Here is a 16069-nt window from a genome sequence, read left to right on the forward strand (position 1 = left end):
CCTCATACACTTTAAGAGAGAAGAAATTATCAGGTATTTACATGAATATACAATAAAACTAATGAATCGTGCAACGAATCATCCAAGTGCGTACCGCAAAATCTGTCTTGATCTTCAATTCCTTGTCAAATTTGCCTGGATGATTTTTAGCGAATTCTTTCCAAATCCTGTGCATGATTAGAACAATTATAGTCAAGTAACAAAGTGATTCAAATTATCGGTCACCGACGGAGTAGTGGTAGAATTACTTTTTCATCATGTTAAGAAGATTTTCGTATTGTTCTGGAGGTCTCCTCAATGAGTCCATAACAACGAGTAGGCTCTTCTCGGGAATTATGACAATTAGGACCCAGTGTTCACTGCAAGATTATACGGAGGTAGTTCTTGGTAGTTAAGGTTTAAACAATTCGATTACAGAATAGAAAGAGTTAGACGGAAGGAATCACTCACGCAAAGTTGTAAGGAAACAATATCATTTGCTTGTTGTGATGAACGCTTATGTACTTGAACAAGTTTTGGAATAGCTCATCGGCATTGTCGCGTAGAATCCTCCAATTACAAGTAATTGGGTCGATGAAGCCGAGGTGAGAGTATCCCTTTCTCCTGCAAGTTTGTATCTCCATTCTACATGATATCGAATAAATCAAGAGATCAGTATGTTGAGATCATGCAAAACAATACGTAAGGAGAGTAAAATACTTACAGAACCCACAAGCCGACCATAGAGATGTCGAGGGCCTCCTAATGGAATAGTTGGTAAATTTCTTCCCAGTTTATCCATATAATGGTCTTCCCCCGTAAGAAATTGTCATCTTTAATCTTTGCGCCCTGCATGAAGATGCAATCGGCCATCGCACGCACGTAGTGCTGGTGCAGCTTATATATTTGCGTTGGAAGCACAGACACTACTTCGGGGGGTACAAGAGTTTTGCCGATCTCAAACGTCCATTTGACGACCACATCGGCCTTTGGAATATCTTCTCCCCCTGCAATCTGAGCCGCCGTCAGGTTTGATTCTTTCAAAAATGTAACAAAGTCTTGTTCTTGCGTCATCTGTCCCACTACGAGAGGCTCTATTGATTGTTTCTTTTGGGCTCCGAGCTGTGGAACGTCGGACGACGACGACTTTGATTGTCTCTTCTTTTTCTCAGTAGTTTTGATAATTGTGCGTTCATAGTCTGAAGGGGGGGTCTCTCGGAATGAATTTTCTCTTATTTGCTTCGCACATTCCCTTAAAAAATTTCAAATCTATCGGATTTATCACTTTCTCGGGCTCCGGCTTCGGCTTCGGCTTGAAGTGCTCTTTAACTCTTTCTTGAGTTATCCGATCGCATTCTTCAAGGCTCATGTCCTAGGGTTTAATAGGAGCCTCCTTGGTTTTTTTCTCCTTTTTCTTCTTCTTTGGAGGCTCCTTAGCCGGTGCAGCTACCTTCTTTGCCGGCGGCCGTTTCTGCTTCTTTGCCGGCGGCGGAGGGGGTGACCATGGAGGCGATGGTGACGCTTGAGTGTTCATCGGCGCATGAGATGATGGTGATGGAGAATGTGCCGGTGAACCTTGCCGAGACAGTGCTGCCCTTGGGGAGTTTTGCGGAGATGCCGGTCTTGGAGAGGCATGCTGAGATGCCGATCTTGGTGTTTGATCATCCGACTTTAGGACAATGTAGCGGTTATCCCATAGGATGTAGCCATGAATGGCTTCTGCTAGTGTCCTCTCCCCATCGCCACCAGGAATATCAAGCTCGAGCGTCTCCCAACCCTGGCACACCTGCTCCACGCCAACTCTTGTGTATCCAGGCGGAATTTGCTGCCCGTGGTACACGTCGCCTGGTTGGGTTGGCATGGCGGTACCGTATGCAACAGTGAACATTAAGTTCTTAACGGCAGTCTGCAGGTCACAAGGTATCCGCTGGTTGATCTCATCCATTGGAAATTGCTGCGGGGCCGACGCTTCAACTGCGGCCTGGATCCTCGTTGGCTCGGCGACTGCGACGTCTGTGGAAGCGCAGCTGCTTTTCCGCTGAGACAGGTGATCGGCTGCGACATTAGGCTCTGGAGGCACCGTTTGCGCTTGCTGTTGCTGGCTCATTTCTATGGCCACTTGGCGTTGAACCTCTTCCTCCAGTCTTTGATTGTGTGACATGAGCCGTTCCTCTAGCCTTCGCAAGTGCTCCCGCTCATCATTCTTTCTTCTTTGCCGGCTTCTATATGATTCAATGTAATCCCTAAACCCATACTTCCACGGAACCACGCCTTTGCCTCTTGTGCGTCCCGGATGCTCTGGATTCCCAAGGGCGTAAGTCAGCTCGTCCCTCTCTCTATCCGGCTGGAATGTTCCCTCGGCCACTGCTTGTATGGCCTCCTGTAGTCTCTGGGCTGCTCGCTGGATGTTTAGCCCATAGATGCAGTCACCAGTCAAAGGGTCCAAGCTTCCCCCGTGACCATAAAACTAGGTCCTTGACCTTTCAGGCCAGTTCATGGTCGCAGGTTGGATGCCTCTGTCAAGCAGATCCTGCTCCATCTTCTCCCATTTGGGTATTGCAAGCTTGTAGCCTCCTTGGCCTAGAGTGTGATGGTACACTTTCTTCGAAGCGTTGTCTTTGGCCTTCTGCACCTTCTGAAGCCCAAGCTCTGAAGACTTGTATTCCACAAATGCATCCCAGTGACCCCTGAGCTTTTCGAGCTCGCCGGTAAATACGGGTGTGGTCCCGGTCTTGATATATTTCTTCGTCAAAATTTTCTTGAATGATTGCAGCTGTTCGGCCATCTTACTCAGGGTCCAGCGCTTGCATATCTCTTCGGATTCAGCTGGAACCGTGAAGTTTTTCTTAAGCTCCCGCCAGCACCATTCTTTTTCTCTTTCAGGTACCGCACCCCGTTCCTCGCTTAGATTGGAAGCTTTCCAGAGCCTGAAGCTGATCGGGATGTGGTCCCTGACAATACATCCGGATTGTCTTATGAATTTTTTGGTGGTAGCTTCTGGAGCGATCGGTTCGCCATCTAGATCAACTTCCGTTATAATGAACCGCCCTTCCAGTTTTTTTGTTGGGCCTCGCTTTGTCTTTTTCTGCTACGATGATGACCCAGACGGCTATAAAAAAACATTCATAGTATTCATATAGATTCAGATGAAAATATGATTGTCACTACAAATAAGTATAGTTGTGATATGTACATTAGCACTTTGTTCAGCAGCAGCGTCATCCTGAATAGATGGTGGCTCAATTCCATCACCGGACATATTCAAATATATGTCGGTATTGCTGCCATCATCAGCTTGTTCAGGGACATCTCCTTGACCTTCGCCAATCATATTCAACAGGAACTGTTCGTCTTCCGCGTCTGTGTGTCGCGGGTCCATCGTAACTAAAATATTAATACAAATAAAACTCTTAAAAAAATTCTCTAAATAATCCACATATTTGCGAGCATTTGACTAAGTACCGATCGATGGACGAGGTCGAGTAATATTCTCTAAGTAATTCAAGAAATAAACTTGAAATATTCTATATATGAAATATCCTAGACGGTTTTTTCACTAAGTACCGATCGATGGATGAGGTCGAGAAATATTCTCTAAGTAATTCAAGAAATATAAAAGAAATATTCTATCGATAATTTCACTAAGTATCGATTGATGGATGAGGTCGAGAAATATTCTCTAAGTAATTCAAAAAATATACACGAAATATTCTATCTATAATTTCACTAAGTATCAACTGTGAAATATTCTAGATGGTTTTTTCACTAAGTACCGATCGATGGACGAGGTCGAGTAATATTCTCTAAGTAATTCAAGAAATAAACTTGAAATCATCTATATATGAAATATTCTAGACGGTTTTTTTCACTAAGTAACGATCCATGGATGAAGTCAATAAATATTCTCTAAGTAATTCAAGAAATATACATGAAATATTTAAAAGAAATTTAAACTCACTTTACACATACATACATACACATTCATACATTTAAAAATTTGTAAATATACCTTTATTTACACAACAAATTATGATTTCACTCTAAACAACAAATTATGATTTCACTCTAAATAACATGAACTCTAAATAATATAATTTCAAAAGTAATTAACACCCTATTTGTCATCAAAATTAAACAAATTAACAAATAATATATATTTTACAACATAATTTCTAAACAAATAATCCATATTTTCAAATTTAAACAAATAAAACACATAAGGGTTAGGGCGGCGCCGGCCAGCGGCGCCGGCTGGGCGCTGCAGTGGCAGGGCCAGGGCAGCGCGTGGCGCACGTACGGTGAGGGCGCGCCCAGGCGACGGCGGGGCGAGCCGGAGGACGCGGGGCTCTGGGCGGCGGCGTGAGGTCGGCGGCGCTCAGGGACATTGGGCTCGCGCGGCGGGGTCCAGGCCGGGATGCCAGACGTCGACGGCGGCGGCGCTCGCAGGGACAATGGCACTCGGGGACGTTGGGCTCGCGCGGCAGGGCTCTGGGCGGCGACGTCGACGGCGGCGGTGCTCGGGGACGTTGGGCTCGCGCGGTGGGGGGAGCAGGGGACGGCGGCGGCACCAGGCGCAGATGAGAAACCAAGTGTTAGGGGGAAGGGCGAAGGAGAAAGGAAATATATGGGGGGCCTTTTGTCCCGGGTCGTGGCATCACCCGGGACAAAAGGCCCCCCCCTTTTGTCCCGGGTCGTGGCTTCACCCGGGACAAAAGGTGTTTTTGGGCGGGCCGGGAAAATTGCCGGCCCGCGGCCCACCTTTAGTCCCGGGTGGATCTATCACCCGGGACAAAAGTTGCCCGTTTTCCCTCGTTCCCGCCTAATCTTATGTTTATTTTTGTTTCTTTTTACTTCTCTTTTAAAATTGGCTTTCATTTGTTAATTCAATTAATAAAATTATCATTCCAAAAATTATGGAACAAAATTTCTTATCTCTATATAAACTTGATACATGCAACAAAAATAATTAATTTTCATTCAATTGATTGGGTCAATGAAATATCTAACTTTTTTGAAATCATATTTGTTATTTTGACCATGCAAAAATATATTAGGTGAACAATTTTTTTCAAACTGTTGCTTTTCGACAGAAAGTGGATTCTATCTTGATATTAACGTTTAAAAAGTGAATTTTAGATAAAATTAAGCAATTTCATGATATTAATGAGTAGTGTGTGAGTTTGAGAGATAGTTTGTGTTAGTGAGATTGTGTGTGTTAGTGAGAGAGTATAGTGTGTTAATGTGAATGTAATTTCATGAAATAAATAAAATTAGTTGAGTAATCCATTGTTGAATGAAAATTATAATTGAGTCTGGTAATTAAGTGAAAAATATATAAAATAATATATATAACACATAAAGTATAATTGTACAGTACATATATAATAAAAGTATTCGAATTGTGATTATGTTTTTATACAATAATATAAAATGATTCAAGTACATGAAGGATTAGCGGTAACAGACTTTCTCTTCACAAATGTCCCTTGATTAAGATCACGGCGCAAGTATGGAGCATCATGATTGGCTAGCAGGATGCATGGATCAGCATTTACTTCAAAAGGTGGAATGGCAACAAAATTATTATATTCTTCGGACAAGTCTGTCTTGTCCTCCACTCCAACGATGTTTCTCTTTTCTGATAGAACTATGTGTCGCTTAGGCTGATCCTTTTGCTTATTTATCCCCTTCTTTGGCTTGCTGGACATGTCCTCAATGTAGAAAACTTGAGCGACATCCTGGGCTAGGACAAATGGCTCGTCTCTATACCCAAGATTGTTGAGATCAACTATTGTCATCCCATACTCATCTTTTGTTACCCCTCCTCCAGATAGCTTAACCCATTGGCAACGAAATAGAGGCACCTTGAAATTGAGACCGTAATCCAGCTCCCATATCTCTTCAATGTAGCCGTAATATGTATCTTTTTTTCCATTATTGTCCGTGGCATCCATACAAACACCACTGTTTTGGTTGGTACTCTTTTTATCTTGGGCTATCGTATAAAATGTGTTTCCATTTATCTCGTACCCTTGGTATGTTAAGATATTCCAAGATGGTCCCCTAGCCAATAAAAATAGTTGTTCACTTATATCCATGTTATGCATTAGATGCTTCCGCAACCAGCTGCAGAAAGTGTTCATGTGCTCACGTGTAATCCATGCCTCAGACTTTTCCGAGAAATTGGAGAGCAGAATTTTCTTGTGTTCCTTGATAAATGGGTCAACCAAGGATGATTGTTGAAGAACCGTATAATGCACTTTCTTGAATGAGAAATCATCTGTGCAAACATAAGATTTCTTTCCTAATGTACCCTTTCCAGTTAGTCTCCCCTCATATCGTGATTCGGGGACTCCAATCGGTTTAAGGTCATCAATAAAGTCAACACAAAAGTCAATGACCTCCTCAGTTCCGTAGACACTGGCGATGCTTCCTTCTGGACGAGCTCTATTACGAACACATTTATTGAGTATGCCCATGAACCTTTCGAATGGGAACATGTTGTGTAGAAATACTGGTCCAAGGATATCAATCTCTTTGACAAGGTGCACTAGAAGATGTGTCATGATGTTGAAGAAAGATGGTGGAAATATCAGCTCAAAGCCAACAAGACATTGCACCACATCGTTTTGCAGCTTTATCAAATTCTCCGGGTCAATTATCTTCTGAGAAACTGCGTTGAGGAAGGCACATATCTTCACGATGGTTAACCGGACGTTATCAGGCAGAATCCCCCGCAGCACAACCGGAAGAAGTTCGGTCATAAGCACATGGCTGTCATGGGACTTGAGATTTGTAAATTTCTTCTCTGCCATTAAGATTCCTTTTATATTGGATGAGTATCCAGATGGAACCTTTATACTGCTCAAGCAGTCAACACATGGTTTCTTTCTCTTCCTTGCTAAGAGTATAGCTGGCAGGACTTAAGTATTGTCGTCCATTATCTCGCTGTTGTGGATGTAAGGCATCTCGTTCTTCCATACATTACAATTCTTGACGTGCTTCTACTGTATCTTTTGTCTTTCCGTACACTCCCAAGAATGCTATCAGGTTGACGCAAAAATTCTTCGTGAGGTGCATCACATCAATTGCATGACGAACATCTAAGACTTCCCAATATGGTAGCTCCCAAAATATAGATTTCTTCTTCCACATGGGCGCCATTCCGTTTTCGTTCGGAATAGGTTGGCTACCAGATCCCTTTCCAAAAATAACTTCTAGATCTTTTACCATGTTAAAGACGTCTTTACCACTACGGTGCATCGGTTTTGTTCGGTGGTCCGCTTGGCCTTTGAAATGCTTGCCCTTCTTTCGTACCGCATGCCTGATGGGAAGAAACCGACGATGACCCATGTATACAACCTTCTTACAGTGAGTCAACCATATATTATCGGTATCATATAAACAGTGTGTGCAAGCTTCGTATCCCTTGTTCGAATGTCCTGACAAGTTACTAAGAGTAGACCAGTCATTGATCGTTACGAACAGCAATGCTCGTAGGTTGAAGTTTTCCTGTTTGTATTCATCCCACATCCGTACACCTTCATCGCCCCAGAGCAATAAGAGTTCTTCGACCAATGGTCTTAGGTACACATCAATGTCATTTCCGGGCTGCTTTGGACCCGGGATAAGCACTGGCATCATGATGAACTTTCGTTTCATGCAGAGCCATGGTGGAAGATTGTACAGACAAAGAGTCACAGGCCAAGTGCTATGACCACTGCTCATCTCACCAAAAGGATTCATGCCATCCGTACTCAAATCGAACCTTATGTTTCTCGCATCCAAATCAAATTCAGGGTACGTTCTATCTATTTTTCTCCACTGCGACCCATCAGCGGGGTGTCTCAACATCGAGTCTTTCTTGCGTTCCTCTTTGTGCCATCGCATCAACTTAGCATTATCTTTATTTCTAAACAGACGCTTCAAACGTGGTATTATAGGCGAATACCACATGACCTTCGCAGGAACTCTCTTCCGGGGAGGCTCCCCCTCGACATCTCCAGGATCATCTTTTCTAATCTTGTAACGCAATGGACTGCATACGGGACATGCATTCAAATTCTCGTACTCGCCTCGGTAGAGGATGCAGTCATTGGGGCATGCATGTATCTTTTGCACTTCCAGTCCTAAAGGGCAAACAAGTTGTTTGGCTTCATACGTTGTGGCAGGCAATTCATTGTCCTTAGGAAGCATTATTTTAACAAGTTTGAGTAATTCACCAAATCCCTTGTCGGATACACCATTTGTCGCCTTCCATTGCAGCAACTCCAAGGTGGTGCCAAGTTTCTTCAATCCATTTTGACAATCTGGGTACAACAACTTATGGTGGTCCTCTAACAACTTCTGGAACTTCAATCTCTTCGTTTCACTCTCACAGTCTGCCTGCACATTGTGCAATGCCTGTCCCAGATCATCGCTGGGATCATTTTTTGCTACATCTACTTCGGGCTCTTCCATGGGAATATCGTCATCGAATGCACCGATTCCAGCATTCCCGGGAAAGTGGTCGTCAAAATCTTCTTCTTCATTGTCTTCCATGGTAACCCCCTGTTCTCCGTGCTTCGTCCAACAAACATACTTCTCCATGAAACCATTTGCGAAAATGTGGCTGTGTAGGATTCTTGAAGATGAGTAATCCTTGTTATTGTTGCAATGAACACACGGGCAGCACATAAAACCATTCTGCTTGTTTGCCTCAGCCACAGACAAAAAATAATGCAGGCCATCAATGAATTCTTTCGAACGTCGGTCAGCATTGTACATCCATTGCTGGTCCATCTGCATTTTAAATAAATCGATTTGAATTCTTTACACGTATCGAATAAATAAAATATATCAAGCCTAAATTAAACTAAATGTAACATAACATAAATAATTAAAAGATATGCAATATCCATCATACATCTTGATTAATTAAAAGGAGTACTTAATCCATTACAGAACTTAACAAGGAGTACTATACATGAAACTTAAAAATTCGGTCAACAACACATAGGTTTTCAACCGTCCTTGCATTGGAACGCAGAATGCTCTAACGGATTTCTTGCTGGCGCAGAAGAAGATGGCGGAGCTGAAACCTCCGAGTTTGGTGGTGACGAACCGTAATGCCGCAATAAATCCTCAAGATCAAACGGAGGTTCCTCGCCCCTTGCCATGCATTCTCTATATTCTTTTTCCAAATAACGGAGCACTGCCCTATGAAAAGCACTAGGTTTTTTGGACCGACGACCTACTCGAGTTATGCCCTTCTCTCAAGAAGGACAACGATCACCCCCACCGGCGCCACTCTCTCCAGCTGCTGAAGCTATATTTTACTGAAAAATACCTTTATTTTCCACAAAATTATAAATTCTTACCATTACAATGTAAAAATTATTTACTATTACAATTACAATGATCAGATTAATAACTCTTGCAAATAACAATGAAATCAAAAAAAAGACGAAATGTATCATTAATCCTCAAGAAATCTCTAATTAATTAAAAGAAATCTCTATAACTTCTAATTATTTTGACACCCTTCAGTTCCAGGAGTACACTCTTTTCAATATCCAGAAACCCTCTAGAAGAAAAATAAACCTTTATTTCTGAAAATGTATATGTCAGTAACCTCAACCCTGCGGTGATGACACTGCCTTTCGGGGGACACGGTGCGGTACAAGGATGTCACCAATCGGCCAGTCGCAGCACCAACATTTACGATTAATAGGCACAGCACTTGGCACAGGCAGCATGCTCGTTGATATGCTCTCAGTACAACAACGGCCATGCTGACTGCGTCAAATGCTGTCTTCTTATCAATCGGAAGTGCTGGTGATGCGACCAACCGATTCGCGACGTGCTTATAGCGCATCGTGTATTCCCGAAAGGTAGTGCCATCACCGTTGGATGGAGATTAACAACGTATACTTGTTTCGAAATAAATATTTTTTTAGCTTCTAGATGGTTTCAATGTGAGCCTGAATAAATACATCACTAGAGTGTCAAAATAATCCATTCATAATACAAAAAATTCTAATATACTCATTTCATTAATTCATTCATGAATACAAAAATCAACTATCCACAATATGGTCATGTATACAAGTACATCACATGAAGTGTCTACATTCAATCTAAAAATTTCTACTATCCACATACTCACCTAAATCTAAAAGAAAATCACACCTACATATTCAATCTAGCTAAATATCCAAGAAAGGAGCTAGCTACACATTTTCTCTATTTCTAAAGCATGAAATGAGCTATACAAGCCAAGGAAGAAGAGAAAAACAAGCCCCAAACCTTTAGCACCGATGGATGGACGGGGAATCAAAGATCTTCACAAATGTAGTGAAGAAATGAGCAAGAACTCCTCTCTCCCGAGCCGAGAACAGCAAGAAACAAGTGAGTTGAATGGCTCGGGCGGGGGGAGAGGGAAGGGGATAAGGGGGCCAAGGCCTTTTGTCCCGGTTGGAGACACCAACCGGGACAAAAGGGGGGCCTTTTGTCCTGGTTGGTGGTTCCAACCGGGACAAAAGGGTACGCGGGCCTTTTGTCCCGGTTGGATCCAACCGGGACAAAAGGCCCCTGTCCCCCCCCCCCCGCTGGCCCGGCTAGCCGTTGGACCCGGGACAAAAGCCACCTATTGTCCCGAGCCCAAAGACTGCCGGGACAAATGGCCTGGAACAATGGCCTATTCTGTAGTAGTGACACATTATAGAAAACTGCTGCCGGATTACACTTATATTGACATTAATCTCACAAAGCTACGCTTCATAGAGTTTCCCATTTTTGCATCATATTGGAAAACTAAATGATTATTTTCATTCAACTGCTTAAATATGCAGTATGGGGATATGAAATGACAAAAATGTGAACTTTTGCAGTAAGGTATTATTTTTTTCTTGAATCCTCAAGAGATCAGCACATCATTATGGAGAAGATAGATTTAGACATACAACACACCTCATAAACTGTTATACTGAACCTATCTCTAGTTAAGTGAAACCTCCAGTAGCAGCTAGACCCCAGAGATCTGCTTCCGTTCTGACTAATTGCAACACAAGATGTAACACTAGGTGAAGCCCTGTCAAAAACACAATCATTTCTATGCTTTCATAGCATCCATGCGGGATGGATAATTTGCAATACAGTATAACAATGCAAGTGTAGTTTTAGGCCCTACAGTTTTTGTTTTTCAATGTGCAGCTTTGCGATATATTGAAGTAGTTTTTATAATAGTTTTCCATTCTTGAGATACTTTTCTAAAGTTTACCCTAATTTGTTGTTAATGTCTTTCAAAAAAGATCTGAAAAAATCATAACTGCTGAAATATATGTTAAATTTAAATAAATGTATCCTTGGTTCAATTAGGTCAGCTTTTTAGATTCTTTGATTTGATCTAGTCATAGCATCTCCATCTAGTTATATGAACTTCATTAGCCTGTTTTCCATGATCCATACGATTCAGAAATTTTAATGTGTTGATTCTATTTTAAACAACGGAAACAGGGTTCCATTTCTATTTCTGTGATCTGTGTAACAGAAGATTGGAACATTATTCTATTTCGAGTGGGGGTATTGATGAAAATTCCCGAACAGAACATTTGCAGGGATCAATCGACTGCTTGGAAGCTGGAATAGATTTGATGTAGGGTTGATTGCTTAGGAGGTTTTTGTTAGGTTGATGAAATTGGCAATGTATTCTATACTATAAAGGATAAAAGAATTGAGAACAATTCTCACCAGAGTTAACCTATCCATACCTCTCACAAAACATCTCTTTAAGGCCCACATGTAAGGGCTAGCTGCTTGACAAAACCAAAAAACAGCACTAACCAAAATGTTTCTGTCAAAAACTTCAATTTTTTGTCACAGCGCCCTCTTCCATACCCGCCCGCCTATACCCACGGTATAAATTTGGTGATTAGCGCGCCCAGCAATTATCTTTCCATATTTGTGATTTCTTTCCTCCGTCGCACACGCGACGTCGCCTCCTCTGCCGCACACGCGATGTCGCCTCCCCCGATCCGACGCCGACTCACCACCGGTGACCCAGGCGCGACGCCGCCTCCCCCCTGACCGCACCCGCGACGCCGCCTCCCCTCGATCTTTCCTCTGTCCGTCACGACGTGCTCCCCCACCCGCGACGCTGCCTCCCCCGACGTGGCACCCTGCGACGCCGACTCACCACCGGCGATCCAGACAGGGTGAGTGCGGCACAAGCATCGCTGGTTAGCGCCTTGCTAGCAAGGAATTTCGTCTATACGACCGCGCGATCACCGTCTTCTCCCCCGACGGCCACCTCTTCCAGGTCGAGTACGCCCGGCCCTCGAGGCCGTCCGCAAGGGTAGCGCCGCCGTCGGCGTCCGCGGCACCGACACCGTCGTCCTCAGCGTCGAGAAGAAGTCCACCCCCAAGCTCCAGGACTCCAGGTAGCTTACCCTCCCTCCCTCTCAGATCGATCCTCCCACTAGATCTCGCGATCCCCACACTCAAACGCAATCCTCCCCCGCCCGAATCGCTTCACCTCCCCAGGCGTGCTCATCAACCATGCGCGGGTCGAGTGCCAGAACCACCGACTCACCGTCGAGGACCCGATCACCGTCCAATACATCACCCGCTACATCGCCGGCCTGCAGCAGAAGTACACACAGAGTGGTGCAGTCCGCCCCTTCAGCCTCTCCACCCTCATCGTCGGCTTTGACCCCTACACCGACAAGCCGGCCCTGTACCAGACCGACCCATCCGGTACCTTTTCTATCTGGAAGGCCAACGCCACGGGGAGGAACTCCAACTCCATGAGAGAATTCCTCGAGAAGAACTACAAGGAGACCTCTGGCTAGGAGACTATCAAGCTCGCCATCGTGCACTTCAAGAGGTATATTGTTTGTGATGTCTTTACTTTCTCTGCAATTTACGAACAGCCTACAGCCTTGATTATGTCGATGTTATGCCAATTCCTTGATTGATTGCAAGTCTTCTCTGTTTAAGGATGACTGCTATAAGACAACTGTAGAACACCATTAACATGGTCAATAATATATTGGTGGTGCTACCTTTCCACCAAAGATTAGAGAGACCCAAATAGGTTTTTTAATGGCAAATGTTATCTCGATTTCCATCTTGTTCTCTCCTGTCAGGTACAGTCATTGTTCCTTTGGTTTTGATTGGTGATGGCAATTATAGCCAGATCTAGGAGCAATTGTTTATCCAATGATAAACCTGAGATTTCCTGACTTGAGTGTTAAGCGCGAGCTGCTTGAGGCATCTTATCTCTTGTTTGTCAGTCTAAGACATTGTTTCAGGTCTTTTATACACTCATCTGATAAGTTATTGGAGTCATTTTGTTTTTCAAAAAGTGGAGTAGTCTGTCTGGTAGATTATCTTCTCATTGAGTTGTATGAATAGTATCCTAACATAACACGACAATCATATCCAGTAGCACCTCCGAAATATGAAGGAGCTGAATAATGTGGCATATTTGCAGCTGAAGGCGAGGTTGAAGAAGATGAATCTGCCAATGCCTCCGCAACTCTCATCCGAACGGCTCCAAAGAACTACCAGGTACTGCTTTCTGATTTTTTGAAAAGGATTATGTAGACTGATTTCCCTTTGTTTTGGTAATGCTCCTGGCAATGCTGCAGTGTTTATAGTACATTTTTATTTTCAAATAATTGTGTTGATCTTTTGTGGTGGTGGTGGACTGAGGCAATTATTGCTGATGCCTCTTTCATTATGTTGTTGTGGTCTGTTTAGTGTTCAAGTGCTCCACTTCTCTTAGGCCCTACATTGCATAGGCATTCATTGTGCTCCACTTCTCTTAGGCCCTACATTGCAGAGGCATTCATCGCCATCATCCTGGATGGCACATATATTTTTTATCCCAACCAAAGTTACCAACATATGCAACTGAAGAGGCCTTGCGAGTCTGGCACCCTGATTGATTCAAAAGGTAAGCTATTTAAGTTGATCACTAAAGAGGTTGCATTGAGTTTATCGTTTCATGCTTGTTCCCTGCTAATTGATGATAACTTGTTTTACATTCATCATGCATTTATTCTCTGATAGGTCAGTTGGCAAAAGAATCAATTTAATTTGTATTCAGTTTAGATGATAACATGTGGTACCTACTTAGAGCATAGAACCGGTTACAAATTTGCTTAGGCATTTGAAGTAACTAAGGCTTATGTACTCATACGTGAGTTAGGCATTTAAAAAAACATTGTATCCATGTTGCATAATGCACGCAATTCAGTTTCCCTTGATGCTTGGTACTACTTTACTCACATCTTTTCGACAGGGTGTTCCAGCCATGGGTACTAATGTCTGTGATGAGATTTGTTTGGTTTGTAAGAAGCTAGCTTGCCTTGGACTCCATTCGTGACCTTAAACTTCACTGCCATGGCTTGCCTTGGAATTATGCCTACAATTGTAGGATTTGTTTGCTCAGGCCGCATAGTGCTTATTAATATTTTGAAATATTGTCATTCTGAGTTTCTTTTCTTGAAATTTGTTGACCAAGATATTCTCTTGTTAGTTTAACTCATTTCATTTGGTACCCTCTGATTCTTGACTTTATGAAATTAAGCAGGACATTCTCTTGGCTTTTAACTTATGAAATAGGATTTTGAGTGCAGTAGTTTTGCTGGCTAACCAGGTAAAGATAAGGTTGCTGCAAAAGGAACACAATGCACACTTGTAGAAGAAAGCTCTTCTGATTTTTTTAAAGAGGATTTTTTTTGCTGTCGTCATTTGCCTGGCCATCTAGAGTCTCTATTTAATTTTATGAGGTGCATAATTTTGAATGTCAAACTAGCTGCCATAACAATGTTAGAAGCTGTCTATGCTAATGGGTGGGGTTTTTAACTTATGAAATAGGATGTTGAGCTGGCTGTCAGAAGATGCATCTGCTGACACCTATATTACTCTTATCCTTCAGGTTACTATCGTGCTCAAGATGTTTTAGGCAAAAAATTGATGTAGCGGTACTACTAATTCCTGTGCTTGAAGAATTTTTTCTTTGCTTTAATTCTGGGCGAAAGAAATATTTTGCGGGATATCATCTTGTAAAAAACCAATTTAGGGTTCATTGCAATATGGAAAAGATTTTTTTATTCCTTTATCTGAATTATTCAATCATCAAGCAGTGAGGGAAACTGAGTTGTGATGGTAGATTGTGAAGTCTTGTTACTCCATATGTAGTCTGAATATATGCTGCTCAAATTAAAAGCATGTTGCACCAAATGGCAAATTAAACTTTGAGAAAAGGCCAAGAGGAAGGCATATGATATTTGAAGGAGAGATAATGCACCTCATAGATCATTGCGTGTACCCAGTTTTAGTGTAAAACTAAGCCTTTTTGTGTACACTTTACATGTACATTTGTATCTAAATCATTTGGCAAATGGCCTAAAGTTTGAAAGCTGAAACCTATTACATGTTTTTTTCTATCACACAGTTTGAGGATTTTGCCAATCATAATGCCTTTGAGCGCCTTGCAAGATATGGCACAACTCACCTTGTATTCATTGATGATATTCAGGTTGTTATTTGATGCTTGCAATGTATTTTACTGTGTAATGTCGGCACAATATGATTAAATGCAAGCTGGATTATTCTAAAGTACCATCTTCAATTTATATTGTTTATAAATTGCAGGGAACTGCTTCCGTGGTTCTTGCTGGGCTTATTGTAGCGCAAAAGTTACTTGGTGGAATATTGGCAGAGCATACTTTCCTCTTCCTGGGTGCTGGAGAGGTCACTTTCTTTGTGCTTCTTTGTTTGGAAATTTCACATGCTTTTCATCCTTTATAGTATAGATACGTTGATTGTTCTACTTAATGCTTAGTAGCAGGTTAGTTATATGTACTAGGAAAATAATATGGTTACTGAGTTCACTTGCTCAGAGACTTCTAATTTGGAGTCATTTTTTGTAACTCTATATCTCCCCGATTCTGCAGGGAGGAAGTGTTCCACCAGCCACCAATTCTCGGCTCACCTCTATGGCATGAACCAGCTGATTTCTACAATGTAGATATTCCTCTTGATTCAACAAAGGTACTTCAATCTCCTTGAATCTGGACCCTTGTACAGTTGCACTAAA

General features: G+C 42.4%; 1 pseudogene; it reads left to right on the forward strand.

The window, feature by feature from the left end:
- Positions 1-15780, forward strand: part of LOC120667868 — a 28449-nt pseudogene extending 12669 nt beyond the window's left edge.
- The last annotated feature ends 289 nt before the right edge of the window (positions 15781-16069 follow it).

This window comes from Panicum virgatum, chromosome 3N, assembly GCF_016808335.1.
Source record: "Panicum virgatum strain AP13 chromosome 3N, P.virgatum_v5, whole genome shotgun sequence".
In the NCBI taxonomy this organism is placed as follows: Eukaryota; Viridiplantae; Streptophyta; class Magnoliopsida; order Poales; family Poaceae; genus Panicum; species Panicum virgatum.